The 19,462-nt window shown below is 39.5% G+C and overlaps 1 protein-coding gene across 2 annotated transcripts in view; it reads left to right on the forward strand.

Moving 5' to 3' along the window:
• PTPN4 (protein tyrosine phosphatase non-receptor type 4) overlaps positions 1 to 19,462 on the forward strand; it is a 99,183-nt gene that overhangs the window by 14,001 nt on the left and 65,720 nt on the right. The window lies entirely within an intron of this gene.

Consider the following 19,462-nt stretch of genomic DNA (forward strand, 5'->3'; position numbering starts at 1 on the left):
TGAGTCACGGCCTGAACCTCTGATTGATCACCTGAGGCAAGCAATGAATCAGCCAGAGGAGCACAGGTGAAAGCAATTCACCTGTGCTGCCAGAAAAGGTGGAGCCTGGCTGCACCCCTCTTAGACCTATTGAAGAGCTGGCTACCAGTGGGGAAGGATCTCTGCTGGAGATCACCTTTGCTGGTGTTTTGTGAGCGAGCCCAGGATAGGGGTAAGCTTTCTACTTACTCTCTTTATTATCACAGTCTGCTTTGCCTAACTCTCTTGTTTATTTTGAGACTATAACATCCTAAAATTCTTTGATTATACATCAATATGAATGAAAACACAAAATACCAATATATAGAGAGCATAAAATTAATAGATATGAAGTTAGTATTTCATGTGATTGTTCAAAATTATTTTCATGACTTGAGTTCTTCAGTGCATACAGCAGCTCGGATGGTAAATTCGCTTAGTGCCTAAATGTTTGCTTTTGTTTTAGATGGGAAGCCTGAGTTTCTGAATCAGTTAAGTGGCTTTGAAGACCTCATTTACCATTTGACGTGCATCTTTAGAACTTGTAACTTAAAGCTAGCTAAGTTGTCAAGGAAATAAATGAAGATACAAATACGTATTTACAAATACGTTGATAGTTCTCTTTTTCCTATCCGCCTTTACACTTTGGCTACTGTATATAAATGGTTTACGTCTGTAGCAATTACTGTTCCAAGCCCTGTACTAATGCCTTGTGTAACGCTTTCCCAAAACGCTTCAGCTTAGCCACACAGAGTTCAGTTTATTTCCTCAGTTCTCCCTGAGTGCAGCAGTGTATGTCCAACCCTTCCTGAGCGCCGATAGCCCTCTGCAATAAGGGTCTCTGTAGTTGTGCAGGTTCCTAAACGTAATTGATGATGGAGTTGTTCTAAACATTATTAATTCATTTCCTTTGAAGGGAGGTGTAGATTCATGGACACCCTAAGAGCTATGTTAATATAGCAGACCTTGTTCTCAACAAGAATATCTGTGAATGCGTGCTTGGAGCTTACAGTGCAGCTGATGCCACTCCCTCAACCTGTGCTGAGCCTACTGCAGTTCCTAAAGCAGATTTTCCTATATTTCTGTTGCTTTTCACCTTCCAGTTCCTGTGCCTCCATCAGCATTGGCAGTGACCTATGAGCCTAGCCAGAGTGGTTTGGATTGGGTAGGCACCCGTACTGTCAGGCGATAATTGTCGAAGTATTTAGCGCGTGGAGAGGTTGGGATGTTGCATTTGAAACATTGTAAGAAAGAACTTCAGAATCCATCTCTCCCTACCACATCGGATTTCATGTAGAGGAGTGTGTTTGTTCAGGTGCTTCACAGTACACCTTGGATTTGCCAGCCTACTCCTGCTGGTTTGTTTCAGTAACATTAGATGCTCTGTCACAAAAAAAAAAAAAAAACCCCAGCAACCAAAAAACAACTTTAATCTTTCATGTATTTTTCATACAGCAAAATGCCATGTTTAGTGTTTTCTTGGCAAAAGTAATGATGCGTATTTTCAATGTGCATTAATTTAAAAGGTCTGCACTTCAGCAGTGCTCTCATAAGTAGTAAAGTTGACTGTGCAGTAAGAAAGCTACATGGAGGCTTCTACTAGAGAGTTGTAATTGTAGACGTGTGTAGGTACCAGTTAAAACAGGAAGGTCTGTCTTTCTGGAATGGTCTACTGGGGTCACTGGTGAAGATAAAATCCAGTCTTTCCTGGGCTGTGTTGTGTGATTGTGTGCCAAAGTTGATATGCTATAGGGATCGTTGTGCCAAGTAATGTGGGATTTAAGGGTTGCTTGTTAACTAAAGGAGTTTTTTGTCTTTTAGAGTTGCATAAATGAACCTTTCTTCTAAGAATTTCTTTTGTTTATATATTGATATTCCTTGTTTATTTGTACCACCGTCATCATTTTTTCTTTACCTCTCACATATTAATCCATTTTCATACCTTGAGGAGAAAAAGTCTGCATCAGAATGACTGGCACAGATAAAGGAGTCCAGTGCTGTGTTGGGTCTGGTTAAGGATGCAAGCACAGTGATGCTGACAGTGGTTAGTGATAACAGGTGTAAGGAGCTGGCCCTGTTTATACTGAACCTTCCTGGTGCAGATTTGTAATAACTGGCAATAAATTGGTTTCTGTTTTGCTTGCTTTTTAACACTGTAGATAGGGATGACTGTAGGTTTTATTTAGTGTGACATATAGCTAATTTTCAATGCTTTTGGTAAGCCTTGGTGTGTTTCTTCCTTTCCTTGAGGTAGTGAAGACAAGGATTGACTAAGGAGGCAGCTGGTGTATTACAGTGTGTTGTGTAAATTCCTGCATTCATTGTCATGGCAAAAAAAACAACAAGCATAAATTTGAAGTTATGTGAGGATCATGTTGTTATTAATGTATGGCATGTAGATAACAACCCTTATTCCAATGCCAGTACCTGATAAGAACAGTGAGATGTGTGACCAGCGTGGGCTGCTGCCACTGACTCACCGTGCAACGACAGGCAAATTGCTCAGTTTTGCGCATCTCCTTCTTCTGTTTCTTAAATGAGAAATACTGCTTCCCAGTAAAATATTCGAGAGTCTTGGATAAAAAGAGGTTATTTTTCTTCTATGCCTCGTGAGTACGTAAATTTGAAGTGGGGAAGTGCAGCAAATACCAGCTTCTGTGCAAGTCTCTTACCAGCACAGACAGAATGATGGAGTCTTGTTCATTATGGGTTGTGTTAAAGCATCTCATATTCCTGGAAACCTTAGAGCACAAACCAAAAGAGGTGTTTAGGTCTGATTTCATACTTGTGTGTATTCTGTTCAAGCCCTTTTAGTTTCACTATCTGTCTAGCTAAGCACAGATTCAATAAAATGTCTGATGTGTGCATTGATTATTGACCATCTAGTTTTCTGCTATATGCCAGGCACTGTGCCACCTTTAGATGAAATAGTACAGGGAGCCTTATAGGGAAGTTTTCTCACAATATTCATCATCTCTTTCATGTTATGTTTTTGGCTGTGTTATTGTATCACTCAATTTTCATGATCCTTTGGAATACTTGACCTTTCCAGCACAATCTGTGTTAGCTTTATAGTCTTAATCTCTCTCCTGGCACCTCCTGAAACAAAACACAAATTAATGATGCAGATACCACAAAACAAATCACATGCTGCTTGTTTCTTCCCAACTGTTCTTCATTGTCATTGTTTGCTGTATTGTATGCGTGTCCTTGTGTATTCTGTGGTGAAAGGGACCTAAAAAATGCAGGAATTTTTAAGGGAGACAGTGGCAGATAAGTAGAGAAATGATGTTAAGGATTCAAATATACCGAGGAAGGTTTAGCTAAACATAAAAAGAGCACCACTATTTCAGCGCTGACAAGTGGATGTTAATTTTTGGCTTTGATGCATGGTTTGGATTTAATGAATTCAGGCTTTTTGTGATAGCTTGTAAATAGCTTTGGAAGTGGTGGAGGATACATGAGATGTCTGGTCTCTGGCGCTGCAGGAGAGTATGTGCCATTGGCTCATTCTGTAAATGATTGCCCTTGTATTTCTGCATCTTCATCTCTTTCTATTGAATCATCCTTCATCCTGCTTTAATTTACTGAATTTCTTACACTTTCTTTGCAACAAGTGCCTACTTCGACTTCTTTGTGATAAATAAAAATCCCATTGATTACTGTGCTTAGCGCCCCATTTTATCCAGCTGTCCTGCCCCACGGTCAGTGAATGCACAGTCTGAAACTTCTGTTTTGAGTTTCCTTTTACGTTTTTCCCCACATTGTGACTGTTATCTACGCTTTTATTTTTCTTTTGAAATTGCTTTTCATGAAATGAATGATCTTCCCTTGGCTGCATGCAATACCTCAACTCTGTTTTACCATTTGGACCATGATTCTGAACGAAGGCGCTGCATCCTCTCCCTGTGGCCCCTCCTGTCTTCCTTGTGCTGCCGTAGTGCTTGAACCACACAGTGAACCATGGCGGGGAGTTGGTCTGAAAAATAATGTTGCCAAAATTGTGTTGTTTCTTAATTCTCCGCTCTGGGTTACCATATGGCTGTACAAATGGCCGTGTCAGCAGTAGGGAGAGGATGATGCAAGGCTGGAGACAAGTGGCCAGACACAGGAGTAGGTCAGGATTGCTGCTTCAGCTAGCAGTGCCAGGTTATGTCAAATAAAGAGTTCATCAGAGTAATGCCTAATAGTCCCTGACATGATCACATCTTTTTGAAATCCTGGTATCTGTGGCTTTTTTCCTTAACTTCTTTCCCTCTTCCCCATGTTGTTCAATGCATTTTCCAAAGCTGCTTGTTCACGTCATTCTTATCATTAAAAGTGATCAATAGGGGCATCAGCAAAAGAATTACAAAAAAGAAAATCTGGAATCTGATTCTGGAATGTTGAAATACGTACTTTAATTTAAATTACAAAACTGGACATTTTCAGTTCTGAGCCTAGGCTGAGACATGCAAGTAATACAAAATAGCATCTTAATCGCATGCTCCCACAGTTGTCAGGTAAATAGACATTCTTGCTGGATCTGAGACCATATGTAATGGTGCATCTGCCTGCATTTGAGTGTCAAAATGTTTCAACTGAAATAAAAATATCTTTTGTTGTTCCTCAAAAGTTCACCAATTATGTTCCTTCTGTTCCTTATTTACTTGTATCTTGGGAAAAATACAAAACAAAACTCGATGTTCTTGAACAGTGTGATATGCTCCATTAATACAGATTTTCTGAAGCTTTGCTTTGATATTCGGTTGTGCATGCTCTTTCAGGAAGAGATGATATTAATTATCCTCTGGTCAAATCACATGAGCTAGAGTTTATCACATTGTCCTTGCCTTCTTTCTGACTATTGGAATCCTGATTGTTGACCTTCAGAATTTCCTTTTGTTTCTAGGACAAAAGCGTCAATCTGGTTCTTTTGAAAATTAAACTCTGAAGTAAAACAAAAATCTGAGTTTAATATAGAAACAAGTGTGTGTTTGCTCAGACTATAGGTGATCATTTGGTGTTATGATTTTTTTCTTTCTGGTAAATAGGTCATTATTTATCAGCATCTGATAAATTTATTATCAGCATCTGATGCACTGTCCTGCTAAGGGTGAACTATTGAATTCTGGTCTCTTTAACTCCAAAACAGAAAATGAAAACACTGTTCAATGGCAGGTAAAATGTAAATATCTGTGACTTCTGAGCATTAGTCCTCTCACTTCTATACCATACCTCAAAATATACCAAGGCCTTATGATACTGTGTGTGCATTCCCCAAGCTGATACTGCTGTCCTGGACACACAGTGCTGCCTGTCTCAGGTAATGTTGGCTGCTTCCTCCTATTCTTGATGGTTGCATTTCGTCTTTTTAGTCTGTATCCATCCAGTGGATACAGTGGTATCCATACAGTGGATACTGGTACCTCCCAGTAACATGGATTCTCCTGCAAGCTCTTCTCCATAAGCCATTACCCTTCTGAAAAGATGGCATGATCTTCATTCAGGAATTGTTCTCTAATTCCTGGGATAATATTTTTCTTGAATTTCTACTAGCAGAGATGGTGATTTTTATTTTCTTTACCTAAATATTACTGTCAAACAGTCAGCTTAATATCTCTCCCTTGTTGCCTTGCATAGATTTTGTGTACTTCCCATAGATGTCATACTTTTATCTGCAGCTGTTTTGAAAATGGGCACCTAAGTAAAAGCTCTCTAGTCTCCATTAAACCAGATAGTGTTCCACTACAAAACAGTTTGTATACTCTGAAATTTCTCAATCGTATCCAGCAGAAAATTGAAAGGGGCTTCTTAATGAAGACTACAAATCAGGAAAACAAGCTAAGAACAAAGGTGAATTTCAGATAAATGTTCAAATAACTATAATGTTAAAACCTTCCCTATCGCCTGTGGTTAAAAATCGAACTGTCCGTGGAATTTCAAGATGAGATGTGAAAACCAGCTTTGTGGCATCATTAGAACTAGCAATGTAAAGATGGCATAGCTACTCCTACTCCATCTTCCCATATTGTGTTTCAGAAGTGTCACAGCAAGCTTACAAAATGGTTTACGAAATATAAAGTGGCAAAAGTATTTCTGGTTGTTTGTAGATGCAAGTTACTTTGCTGTAGTGACCACCATATGCCAGAGATGTACATGCAGCATAACCTGCTTTTTTTTAAAGCCTACCACAAAGAATGCATAAGCTGTGTGAGTTTGGGTATCTGTCCTCTTCAGTTATTTATTTTGGATTTCTTGAGAGCTAGATGAGATTTTTCTGCACTTCCATGAGCTCTGTCAGCACTTGCTCACTCTACTTGGCACCTCTTCATTTCTCTCCTGTTTTTTCAGCAGATTTTCTTAGAGGAAAGCAGATGATCTAACACTGAACAAATTCTAATTTGTGTTTCTCTTTATATACTTTGAGAGGACAGATGGACAAGTCTGTTATTTAATAGTGCTTCTTAAAGAATCAGCACAGCTCCTAGCAGTCTGCCTGCCTGTCACCAGCAGGCGCAAGCTTCTTGCTAGTGTTATGTTAAATAACAGGGATTTCTGCTCTTGGGATTCCAGCTGTGACTTAGAGAACAGCACGTTTTTGGATGGACACTGTGGATTCCTCGTACTCTTGGCTGGCGAAAAAAGTTATTTTTCTTTGAGAAAGTTTTGGGTGACCTTCTGTTGAATAAACATGCTGTGCTGGTCCTTGGAGAGTGGGAGCTTCTTTTCAAAGGGGTAAGGCTGCGATGGTGGTAAACTCTTCAGCATATAGCCTCTGTCTGTCATACTCATTATTAAGAAATCCCTGATGCCAGCTCCTGAATCTGAAAAGGACAAGCTTTGATTCATTTCTTCTTTACGTTTTTCTCTTCTCCACTGCCTGGAGGAGCAGTAGATGCCTGTTACAGTCCACCACTGTTTCACTTGTCCTTAGCATCACTGTGCCCAGATACCAAGGGATCCAGTTGGAATCACACCACTTGTGTACTCTGGCTTCCCAGTCTCCAGTTTCTGACCATGCTGGCGCAGAAGAGAGGGTCCTTTCCAGTGTTGGCCAAAGCTGGGATGACTTAAACATTTATTGGAGTGTGTAAGGACCCATGGAGCTGTGTTTTTTTTTACTCTTCATAGCTTCCTGGAGCTGTGCAGTCCTTCCTAGTAATGGGTCACCCTCCTTCCTGAGTTGCAGGGAACAAATTACATGCTGTTGTCACACGTTTCCACAGAAAACGTCAACAATTTCACAGCAGGCTGGGGTGTTATCAGTATTTACTCAGTTTCCTGACAATTCTGGGCCTGTGGAGCTGATATTGGCAGCCCCATTCCAACGACATCTTTTCGAGATGGCTAGTTGCTATTTACCAATCCCTTGCGACAGATACTTGCTGGTGAGTACTTATTCTCTGGTCAGAGCTGCTGGGCTAGCAGAACTGGGTAGTGGTTTGCTCCTGACTTACCACGCTTTGTGTCTTTGTGTACTTGTTATGAAAGAATTGGTTTCCAAGCAGAACTGATTGTGATTGGTGATATTGTGGTGAGAACGTATTGCTATTTAAGTAGTAATTGCATCTTGTCACTGAGGATGGCCGTTTGTGCTGCTAGTGTCTCTGTTTTGGGAGAATGTCTCTTCTGCACATCTACGGGAGTGCAGCAAAGACCTTATTCCCTCTGCTGAGCAGAGAAAAGCTCCTGCAACTGCTTCAAATTCACCTACAGTGCAGTGTGTATGTGAACAGAAACTGGAGAACAGAGGGAACCCAGTTACTTGATTTCTTTCTTAACAAGTGCATTCTATACATTGCCATACGTCACTCTTCTTTTAGTCTTTTAATATTGGGATGTGACAATTGATGCCTTCCAAAGCACTTTGGCAGCATTAGACTGCATGCGTGCTGGAAGGCTTAGTTATAGCAGAAATTGAGTTTGTGGCATTGAGGTACTGGGGCAGGATGTGCACAGGAGGGCACACCATAAGGAACTCAGATAATTGACTAATGAAAAATGCCTCATGCTCAGAACTAGCAATCAGTGTTCTTGAGTAATGTTAGGGCACTGTTACTGCTAATAGAGTATGGAAAAAATAATTCATATTAACAAGAAAAAAAAAACTGCCAGTAAAGCTTATTTTTTTAATTATTATTTTGTAGTGGTATTAGATAAGAGAATCTGATGAGTTGTATTTAAAGCCTGAGAACCTATCTTTACTGCAGTTGGGAGAAATATTTTCTGTAGGCAATATAAATAAGCTGCACTTCTAAGATAATACGGCTTATCTATTGGCTAAAAAGTGTTTGGCATAGCCTTTTTATTTTTTTCTTTCCCCTCCAATAGAGATGTTGAGTCCTAGTTTATGAAAAAGCTTTGGAAGAAGCAGTCCATGGCTGCAGTACTGATGCTGCCTTATAATTAAAAGTCTCATAATAGCATTATTTTTAGGATGTTGTACCTTTGTCCTTTAGGGGAAAAAATAATTCCCGTAAGAAGCAGAAGTTTTACTTTATGTCAGAAGATTGCAAATAAATTGAGGAAGCTGAAGGCATGTTTAATTTAACTGTAAGAGTGCCTGTAGAGGTGGGTGTAAGACAGGTTGGCCCTGACTGCAGAGGCACAAGAATGAAAAGAGTTTCCAAGTGTGGTGCCCACCTGGAGCAGTGCAGGTTGTGCCAACTTGGAGGGCTTGTCTCCTTTTAATGCCGTCTCTGTAGATTCGTTTGTTTGGGGTTATGCTGTTCCTTCTCCACATGCTTTCTGCAGTAGATCCACTTTAAAAAATGAATGTGATCTTTTATCTTCATGGTGTTTCTTAATGCTTATACAAGCTGTAAGTTCTTTTCTCGTTTTAGATATCAAAAAGCTTAGCTTTGGAAAGCTGTATCTTGTTACTGTCAACATGCTTTTTACATTATGAATAGACTTGCAATTAATCAGTTTTCCTGCGTTGTTTTCTCTCCCGAAGGTTTTATTTTGAAAGAGAATCATCACTAAGCATTAGTAGGCATTGAGTTAGTTCCCTTTGGACAGATAGTAGGGAAATGAAGAAGGATGATGTCCTCACGCCCAGATTCATGTGACTGTGAGGCTCTTTAAGTGGAAGTCATTGAATATGCAGGTCCTTCACTGATTTTTCTGACTGGGGGGAAATCTTTTAAAAACCTTTTGCTATTTTCTGTAATGATGTGTAAACAGTGATGTCCTTTCACAAGCACATGGAATGCTGTTCTGTCTTCTGTGCCCACCTCAGGTAAGTAGGACACAGAACAACAAAGATAGAGTGGAACAGGCCAGAGAGAAAAGTTGAAAGGTGATTAAAGAAGTAGGCATCATGTGGAGAAGGATTTGGACTGTGAAAGGAATTGAACAGTAGGAAAGGGGATTGTTCAGCCTTGAGAAGTGAAGGAGGGAGATGGAAGGGATCAGGAAAACTTGAAGAAAGGAGAGAAATGATATAGAGCTGATGGTTTCAGTAATTAGCCTTGTAGCTTCAACGCGGCAACTGCATCAGCTTGTGAATATGTAATGTGCAGGCCCTGTGTTTGTGTCTGCCTTTCCAGGGGAAGCAACAGTGGCCAGCCTATTTTAAGTTATTTTTAAGAATGAAACATAAGCAAGAATTGTGAGGAGTTTTAGAACTGCGTTTTCCTTTAGATAAAACATAAAATCTCTAGAAGAGCTTACTCTGGGCATTTGGGAAGCTGAGCTAGATTCTTCATAAAAAGTTCATGTGCATTGCTTTTGAGTTTACTTGATCTCACCAGTATGGTTTCTCATTTGTTGTCTTATGTCAAAGCTTTCCTCCATTGTTCCTTTTTTGTCTGTTGTATCTGATTGATTTCTTTTTGGCTTTTGTTAATCTTATTTCTTCTGTACTGTGTTTTGGGTCTATGCAGTTGGTCACCTCTACACCATGGAGAAGGGGTTAACAAGCAAATGCAGCTTGGTGGTTCTTTGTAATTTCTGTGCATGTTAGTGTTGCTGGATCTGATCACACCTGATTTGATGTTGAATTTTTCCTCAGAGACTCCCTGTGACTTTGGGATGGCTGACAACAGGATGAATTCCAGATATTCCATCCTCCTGCCACCAGCAGTGTCTTGCCTGGGGCATTATTCAGAGGGAGACACTGCAGCTCTCATGTGTGCTCTGTATTTTGAGTTCGTTCTTTCACAGTAGCTTCTGTTCCCCTTTAGAAAAAGGAAATGAATCTGTCCCAGAATGTTGACTGCTTGGCTTTGAGCAGAAAGCGCTCACTGATGGCCTCAAAGGAAAGGTATTCAAGGAAGCGATGACTTTATTTGCTGGCAGAATAGCATCTCTTCCACTACTTCAGTAGAAAACAGTAGAGATTTGAATTCTTACCCATACCAAAGGGACAAGAAGCTGAGAAACTTGAGTTCACTCTGCAAATCTTTCTTCATTAGAGACACTTGCTTTTACCATCTCTGTCGAAGGACTTCAATCCTTTTAGCTTCAGGGAGGCCTGGAGGAGTTTCGCAGTCTGTCAGAGGTTCACATCTCAGCATACTGACATTTGTGCAGTGTGCTGATGAGAGGGGCTTTTTGTGTATGATGATTATTTCAATTACTTTACCAGTGCAAGTCCATGTGCAACTAAAAAGTGAATTATTCTCCAAAATAGTCTCAAAAGTTGGGCGGAAAAAGTGCAGTCTAATTTTAAGTCCTTCACTGTGTTTGGCTTGGGCCACAAGTGTGCTTGAGAATGTAGTTACTTCCTCAGTGTACACATTGTAACATCATTTTCTTTCTTAATTTGTTTGAGCTTTTGCCTTGTCTTTGATAGGAGCTTTGGCTAAATGTCAGCAGTCCCCATGAGAGCTTTTAATGAGTTTCCAAACATTGAATGTTTGGTATTGTAGAAGTATATTGATTTTATGGTCAATGAATGTGGCTGAATATGGCAAAATGAGGCTTGTCTTAATTTAAAAAAACGAACTGTTTTACCTTCTGGTATTTGTAATGTGGCAGCTCTGCTGGAAACGTGCGCACCGAGGGTAGCATCAGGTCTCCACTGTCAGTTTTCCATAGACTACCGTATGCTTCCAGAGCTTGTTCCTTCTGTTATGAGTTTGAAATGGGGACGCGTTTGGTGGGTACAGTAACTCATTACTTAAAGCTCCTCCTCATTGGAAATGAGTTGTAAGCCCTTAGAGCAGGTCAGGCCCAGCCGTTGTGGTGCTGTTCCTCATGGCACCCAGGCTGGCTGTAAGGTAGCGCATTGTGACTTTCTCTTTACTGACAGCCTGGGCATTAGAACTGCTCTTTGTTGGCTGCAAGAGTATTTGTTCAACGTGTTTCAGTGGAAAGGAAGATTCAAATGTGTTCTTTTTTGCTAAGCATTTTGTAAATCTTTTGTATACTGGAAGGTGAATTAGTGTGGGTTGAAGGCTCTTAAACCGATCTGCTGCTTCAATCACTTGACTTTAGGAATACAGCATTGTTTTTCTCTTTGATTCTTAAACACTGAGGAAAGGCTAAGATAGGCAGTTGAACTGCAAATGCTATGTAACATAGCGCATATTCATTTTTTAACATCAAACTTTTACATCTAAGTAGAGCTAACTTCACTGCTAAAACTAAACTTTACATATAAAGCTAAATTTATCACTTGATTAAGACTTTAGAGATGAACTTTTATGGTTAAGTGATTTTTATCACAAAAAAGTAAATGTAAGTTATAAGTAAGGAGTGGCCAGAGCTGCAGCCTGCTGGATGTTTTCTGAAGACAAATAAGAGATTATTTAATTACAGGCAAGGTGTTGTCACAGGTGATGAGCTCTTCCCTTGTTGGTTTGCTGCCAGAGTATCAGCTCTTTTTTTTTTTTTTAATAGCAGCATGATAAATAATAGGGTGGCATAAAGCTTGTCGTAGTCTTTTACAGTTTTGTAGTACTTTCTCCTTTTAATAACTTGCTGCTTTTGAGCTCTGTCACATGCTAACTCCAAGTGTGGGTGCTTGCTTGCCCTGCTCAACTGTTTTATTCCAACTGGAGCTGTGATCCATTTGTTTTATTGCTTAGTTAGCTTACAGGTTTGTAGTGTTGTTGTGCTCCTGCTTCTTTGGGATGTGAAGCTTTATACTGAGCTTAGCCAATGTGTTGAAGAAGCTCTGGGGTCTCTGTTTTGCTGAACGTGAGTGCTCTTGAGGAGAAGCTGTTTGCCTTCTCAGAACTCTGTCAAATGTAGAGTAAATGAATGACTGCATCTCAAACCAGCAGTATCTTTTCTTGAGTGGTGCTGGTTTTAGAAGTTTTCAGTTCTGAGCAGAATGCTCAGGCCATTTTTCTCAATAGAATGTTTTACTAGATGCAATGAATGATGCTTACTGTTTTCATATAGGAAACACGTGTCCCTTACCTGAGAACTAATTCACTGTTATGTTTAATTAGAAGTCAGCTTCTTTTGTATCATTATGTGAGAGGTAACTGTCTGGGCTGAGATGAATAGAATATAATTACAAGTTTTGCCACTTTGAATTTTATTTTCACTTGGGTAACATGGCATGACTTCATTTTGGTGCCGGTTTGTGTTTAAAAATATCCTCTTTCAAAGTTTTGTGGCTGTTTAAGTTCCATTCCTGCTATTTTTGCCTTTACTTTTAGAAGGTGGAAATGTAGAGATGTTTTTGTTGCGGTATCTTCACAGTTAGCCTTGGTCATGCGCTGCTGCTTTCTGCTCCGTTGGTAACTACTGCAGTTTTTGTTAATTTTGTGGAAACTTCCAAGTAATACTGTGTAATTCTGCAGAGAACAAAACTACAAGGAAAAAACAATAGCCATTTTCAGAAATAAAAGCAATAAAACTTGAGTATTTTCAAATCGACTCTGATAAGCCCTAAGAATTATAAACCTCTTAAATAAGGTTGGGGCATTGCCATCCTCTTGCATTACGTTTTCTCCCAATACTGTTTTTACAGAAGCTTTTGTATGCTTCTGTAAGTTTGTCACCTTCAAAAGAAGGAAATGCATCCCAAAAGTGAGGGTAATTTTTCTTTCTACTTGTTTATCTACTGAGTTTGTAGAGCTTAAAATGTTTGAAGAAAAGTGTGTAGAGTCCGTGGTCTGAGCCTAGAATTTCAGAGGGTCATAATCCCTGACAGAGTGCTGTGGTTGAGGTCAGCATGACACAGCTTTGGAGAACCATTGGGTTGGCTTCATGTTGCACCTCATAAGAAATACAGATGGAATCATGCTGTCTATTTTTTCTGGACAGGATCTATGAAAATGACCCTTTTACAGAGTAGATTTTTGTAGTTTACAAATCTGGGAAGTTTAGACCACTTTGAGATCACTTGAGAAGCAAAACTCCCCCCTCTCCAGGTTCTTTTATTTTTATTTCAGGTGGGTGATTTTCAGGTTTAACTGCTAAGTTACTTGAACACAAGCAATATTTTCATTGCCAGATTCAGTCAAATCTCTGTGAACTTCAAGTCCTCTTGGGTTGGCTTGAAAATAGAAATTGTTTCCTGTAAAGAAAAGCTTTCAGAGGAGACAGAGGTGAGTCAGAAAAGTACTTATCTAAAAGCGGCTTTAAGTAGCAAAACTGTGAAATCTCTTTTTAAAAAAAAAAAAAAAAAAAAAAAGTATTTGAGATGCTCTGAGTTTCTGCACAGGTCCATCACCAAACTTGCTCTTCCTTGGGGAGAGAGCATTGAGCTCTGGTGCAGAGCTGGGCAGCGCAGGATGGAAGCTGAGAGCCAGGGCATGGCTGGAGTGAGGTCACTGCTCTGGGCAGCGCTGCTGGAAGGCTTTCCTTGGCTTGTTCTTTGTTGGAGGAAGAAGCAAAGTTGACAGGAGTTTTCCAGGCAGGTAGCCAGCCAGCCATTATTTGAATGTTCCCAACAGAAAATCGATGTTTTTTTGGCAAAACTGAAATTTTCCACGTGAAAATTTCTGTTTTATGGAAGTGGCATTTCTGATTAAAAACTAAGTTTGATGGAGAGTGTCCAATTAGTTACATTCAGCTTCAGAATTAGCATCTGCTGTGTTTAAGTCTATTGAAGGTAGTTTGGCTCAGGTTTAGTTATTCTGAACAGAATATACGCAGACAACTTTCCTCCCTCGTCTAATACTTCAGTTCTAGTGCCAGCCAAAATTCAACTTGAAGTTGGCTATAAGTAGAATAAAAGCTTTTTCTGAATTTTACCGGTTTGTTTTCTGTCTCCAGCTTCAAAGGCTTCATAACACAGCTGCCATGACTAGAACCAATGCTGCCCATTCAGCCAGCTGCTATGGATTGATCTGTGTGTATTCCAGTGGTTGGTAACCACTGATTTGCAGTGGTTTGAAGATCTGATTTTCTCCATTGCTCTTTTCTGTTAAAGCTGCCTTCTGGTAATTGTGGATGAGGCTTGTTGGGTATAGAGAATGCATGACTTGTTCTTCTACAGTCATATCAAGTTATAACATGCAACTTTGTAGCATACAGAGGTGTTTTTCCCCTGCTTTATCTACTCAGTTGTATCCAGTGGTTGAAGGCCAGCAGTTTGTATTTTATTTTTTCTCTTTTGGCTTCTTAAACTATGTTAAAAATGCAGCTTCTGGTTTTAGTTTATCTGAACTTGCAGTGATTTCAGCTTTTTTTTACTTTTGGTGAGCAAATAGTTTAGGCTTCCCAACCTTACAGTTGCATGGAAACTAGAATGTCTTTTTAATGCAAAATCAAATTTAAAACTATTTAACCTATTTTAGGGAACATGTTAAAAAACTTACTGAGAGTTTATTTTGGGAAGTTTCTATCAAGACAATATTTTGTTAATGTTTCTCTATAACCCCAATTTATTAAATCCTTTTATAGAGTTGAGTCATGAAACCAAAATAAGAAATCCAGCTTTGGGAATAGGAAGTGTTGTATTAGCAATCATCTGCGTTAGGGTCATGGACTGCCATTTTAAAACATATTTTCAAATAAGGGCAGGTTCTGAGTCTAATCCACTTGAAATCATCAGAGGTAGAAGTGAGTTTGGAAAGCTGTTCTGTTCATTCCTAATAGTCTTTTAAAATAATAAAAAGCCTCCAAATATCATAATCTAGCAGCTGCGTACCAAGAAATGAGGTGATTTGTTTTATTAATACATTTGCATATTTATTTTTAATACTTAAAAAATAGAGGAGTAGTTAAATTTACCATTCTGTGATACTTAATGCTCTTCTTCCTCGTCCTCTGTGCAGGCAGCTTTATCCTTTTCTGCCCTTACACAAAGAACATTGTGTGTGGGAAGGTGCGGTGAGCTGGGCCTCACCCTGGCTTGCAATTGGCTTCGGTCAGCTGTAAAATTTGGTTGTTTTAGTGTTCTGGCCTCCCTGATGGCTGTAATGACCACTGGGGACCCATCCAATAACATCTGGTAATGATCTGTTACTTATTGTGACCTTGTCTCTTCCCTTCTTTGACTTCCTGCAAGTTCACAGCATCTGTTTTCATATTACAGGCTTGAAACTACCAATATACTCTAAGATGTTCCTGGCTTCAGCAGCACGCTCAACTTCCTCTTGCACTGTTATTCTTTTCCTAAAGTGTTCCATAAAGCTGTCACACTATGATCAAGTGACTCCTTAGAGATCGGCTCTAGGTTGTTGTTTACAGAAAGCTATGAATGCAGAATGGCTTAATAGAGAGATAGCAGCTCTGTTTGGGCTCGTTAGGGTGCCTACGGGTACACCGGATGTAGCAGGTTGCCAGTCAGAATGTGGTATGGACTATTCTTGGATAATACATTTGAAACTTAAGATTGGATTCAAAGTGAACCACGTTGAGCTTATTTGGAGTCTAGATTTGTAATTCCATTTATTTTCGTTCTATGCAAATTTTCAGTGTCACCTCAGGTCATACCTAATCTGGAGCAGCTTCCAAGCTTCCCATACTGTCCTGTTTCAGACCCAAAGAAGAGAAAGTGAGAAGCTGAGTTTGAGGCCTTGTTTCAGAGCACTGGGTGTATGGCAGTTCAAGTACAATGAGTATTGATGTTAATTAGTCAGAAGTATCACTTATAATAGACTGTTCTGTTAGCTGCAGTCTTGTTCTTGGGGGAAGGGAGGAGAGCAAGAGGGTACTGTTGAGTTGAATGGTTTAGTTTTCAGATGAAGCAGTAGATTGCTGTGGTGCTACTGAACTAACTTTCTGCATTTATTTTTTTTATTTTTATATTTATTATTTTTATATTGGAAAGAATGCAATATTGGCAGTGATGGAGGAAGACACTTCATCTTGTAGTTGCAATTATAAAAATCCCACTTGATGTCGTGCAGCAGTTGCTCAGATTTGAAACCCCAATCACAAGTAGTATTGTAAAGCATTTCCCAAGGAGGGGTTCATTTACAAAGACTGTCTTCAAATAATTTTAGGACTGAGAGTAATTATTAAATTAGTTGTTAAGCCTGTACCAAAATCCACAGCCAATCCCCCGAAGCCACACACATGAAAGATGTTGTAATATGTTGTATAAATCTTCTATATTTTCTTTGCACTTCTTGTAGTTCTTTTCTCCTAATTGAGTTATGTGGATAATGTTAGTATCTGCATCATCAACTACATCCACACTACATTATATTTCGAGGATTTTCTGTAAGTCCAGCCTACTCTTCCACCTGTTGTATCCAATTTGTGTGACGTGCTGGTCCCAGATCAGCAGATGGGCTGTGCAGTGGCAATAGATGTCTTCTGGGTCACTAGAACTTGTAAACAAATTGGAAAGCATTTCAGAAGCTTTGCTCTTAATCTGGCAGTGCAGTAGGTTCTTTAGATTAGCCATGAAAAAGAAAATTTCTCATGTCCTTGCATGCATATGGGCATACTGTACTATACGAAAGTAGTTGTCTTATGTGCAGTACAGGCTGCTAAGTCTCTTAAAGTACTTTTTACTTTGAGTCAGCAAATCAGTTGCGCTCTTGGATAAACTAAATTTCAGTTAATTACTTTCTTAACCAACTGCTTAATTATTAAGCCGCTTAAAATGGGTTAGTTTATTGTAAGCCAAGCAAGTTGTCATTTTACAGTTTTATAGAAAAGAATACAGAATGCTGAAAATTCACATTGGAAGCTTCTGTGTGCTCTTTAATGCCCTAACCAAGCAAGTATCACAGGAATGTTCTGCCCTTTGATAGGGAACACTCCCTAGAATTGCTTCATTGCTTGAAACCTGAGCTGAGGCAGGAACTGCACAGCTTACTCCCTCTGTAGACCTGAGAGGTAAGTGGAGTTTCATTGCACAAGTTCTGTCCTTCTCCGATTTCTGTAGCAGCACATGCTTTGGATTATTAGTTCAAGTGTCTAAGTATTACACCCTTAGCAGAAGGTCCTGAAAAATTACAAGCAGACACCTTTTTTGTATGCAAAAATTAATCCAAAGGAAATCCAGTTTAAACAATTCACTGTGTATAAAAAATATTTTAGTTAATGTGAGTTAGGATGTGTAACCTCAGAAGGAACTGGTAGCCATCTGTGTGTTTTTCTGGTATGTTTACAAAATGTCCAGCAAGATCAATAGTAGCTGCTCAGGAGAAACTGTATTCTCTGTATTCTTGATATGTCCGTGCTTAACAGCTGTGTCCTTTTTTATATGTACATATGTTGACAGAGGTTTAAATATGCTTTGTGTTCATATGTTTGACCACAGGGCAGTTACATGTGATAGCCCTGACAGATCTTACAGATCTTAGAATGCAAAGAATATTTTGTATGGCGATGAAGGCATTTTAAAGTAAATCCTACACACTTGCATAGTTTCTTTACTGACATGTGGAGAAAGGGTACATTTGAATGTCATCTGCGGAAAATAGTCTGTATTTTGTCACCTTCTTCTCTTTTACTTTTGTGGCTGTTACATTTCTATTTAGTGAAGGCAGTTCAGGATCAGTTATTATACTTAGCTGTAAGGCTGTTTTGTTGTTTCCTGGAGGAAGACTGTCCAATATGGAATGGCTGTTGAGGCTACTACATACTGTGTGTAGGCCACACTTCATTGCAAACACTGAAACTTCAAGATGCAGTCTTGACATGAAGAAAGCATGCATGAATGACTGCTGTCCACTGTGGAATTGCAGACTTTGGAGCTGTGTATAAGGAATATCGCTGTATGTGTCCTATGCTCGTCTTCATTGCTTAAGAACAATGAGAAGGCAGTGCCATGTTGCTTTCCTTGTTGGTTGTGCTTCTCTTCTGACCAGCATAGCTACTTGTTTCCTTGGAGAACTTGTTTGACCATTTCCTTTCTGTGCACTGGAGTAAGAACTGCATCACTGTCTGCAACTGTTCAGTGTTTGGTTGGACTGAAAATCATCTGTGCTGGGTCTGCAGATTGTGTCTGTGAAGGTTACTGAATGTTTGCTTGGTAGTGAAGGATTCTGAGGATCACAGAGGACAGGTTTTCTTCATGCTCAATGGGGGTGAATTTGCTGTTCTGCTTGAAGCCCAGAGCATTTCTCTGTGAGTTAAGTGATGGGGAAGGAAGAAAGTCTGTCAGGGTTAATCAGCAAACAGATCAAAAGTAGGGTGAGAATGGGCAGCAAAGATGGGATTTGCCTTTTTGTTCCCATGAGGCATGGCGTGGCCTGTTGAGAGAGAGCCCCAACTCACTGCCCCGTCGGTTCTACTCTGTTATATTTTGCTGCTGTGCAATAGATGGCAGCAGAGGGGCAGTCTGACATGGGAGTGTGTATGGAGCAAAGGGATGGAATTGAATTCCTCTGTGTGGAAAAAATGGCACCCATTGACATTCATTAATGCTTCTGAAAATTAGTAGAGACCAAGCAGCGCGGTGCACAGTGGTGCACTGCAACAGTGGGTCAGCTCTGCTGGTGCAGCATGTAGGCTCTTGTTCATGACAGGCAAAAGTGCACAGCTAATGGTGGTGACTGTGTTGAAAAATACTAGTCTGTAGCGAAGAGTTTTCCCTACCAATTAGTGTTACTGTGCTCTTTGTATTTGTTGTAGTTTCAATGGAAATAAATAAGGAACATTACTTTCAGAGTAACATACATAATAAGCAAACATGCATAAAATTTTTCATGGTTTTTTTATATTTGCAAAATAAGGGAAACTTTTACAATCAGTTTGGAGAATGTTTTACTATTTTTTAAAGGTATTTATTATTTCAATGTATTGTCGACTTAAGTTCTGGGACTTTCTGTTTGCTTACACCCTTATCAAAGTATGTAGAAATAGTTTGCCAAGTGTGTAATTAAGTGAATTACAGGGCCTGAATCTGGCAAGTACTTAAGAATGTAACTGGTGTCATTGGACAGGACTAATAGCATACTGAAAGCATGCATATAAGCACTTTGCTGAACCAGGGTTGCAGGATAATCATTAGAAACTCAGTTCTGGAAACTGAAAGTCACATTTCAACTCTTGGATTTCGTTTATCAGCACGTAGCTCAAGGTATAGGCATCAGTTGATCCCCATTGTGTGGAAAATAAGAGTAGTTTGTGCTTTTAAAGTAAACACAGA

Source organism: Centrocercus urophasianus, unplaced genomic scaffold, assembly GCF_019232065.1.
Source record: "Centrocercus urophasianus isolate 14NV4802_14NV808 unplaced genomic scaffold, USGS_Curo_1.0 seq_28, whole genome shotgun sequence".
Classification (NCBI taxonomy): domain Eukaryota; kingdom Metazoa; phylum Chordata; class Aves; order Galliformes; family Phasianidae; genus Centrocercus; species Centrocercus urophasianus.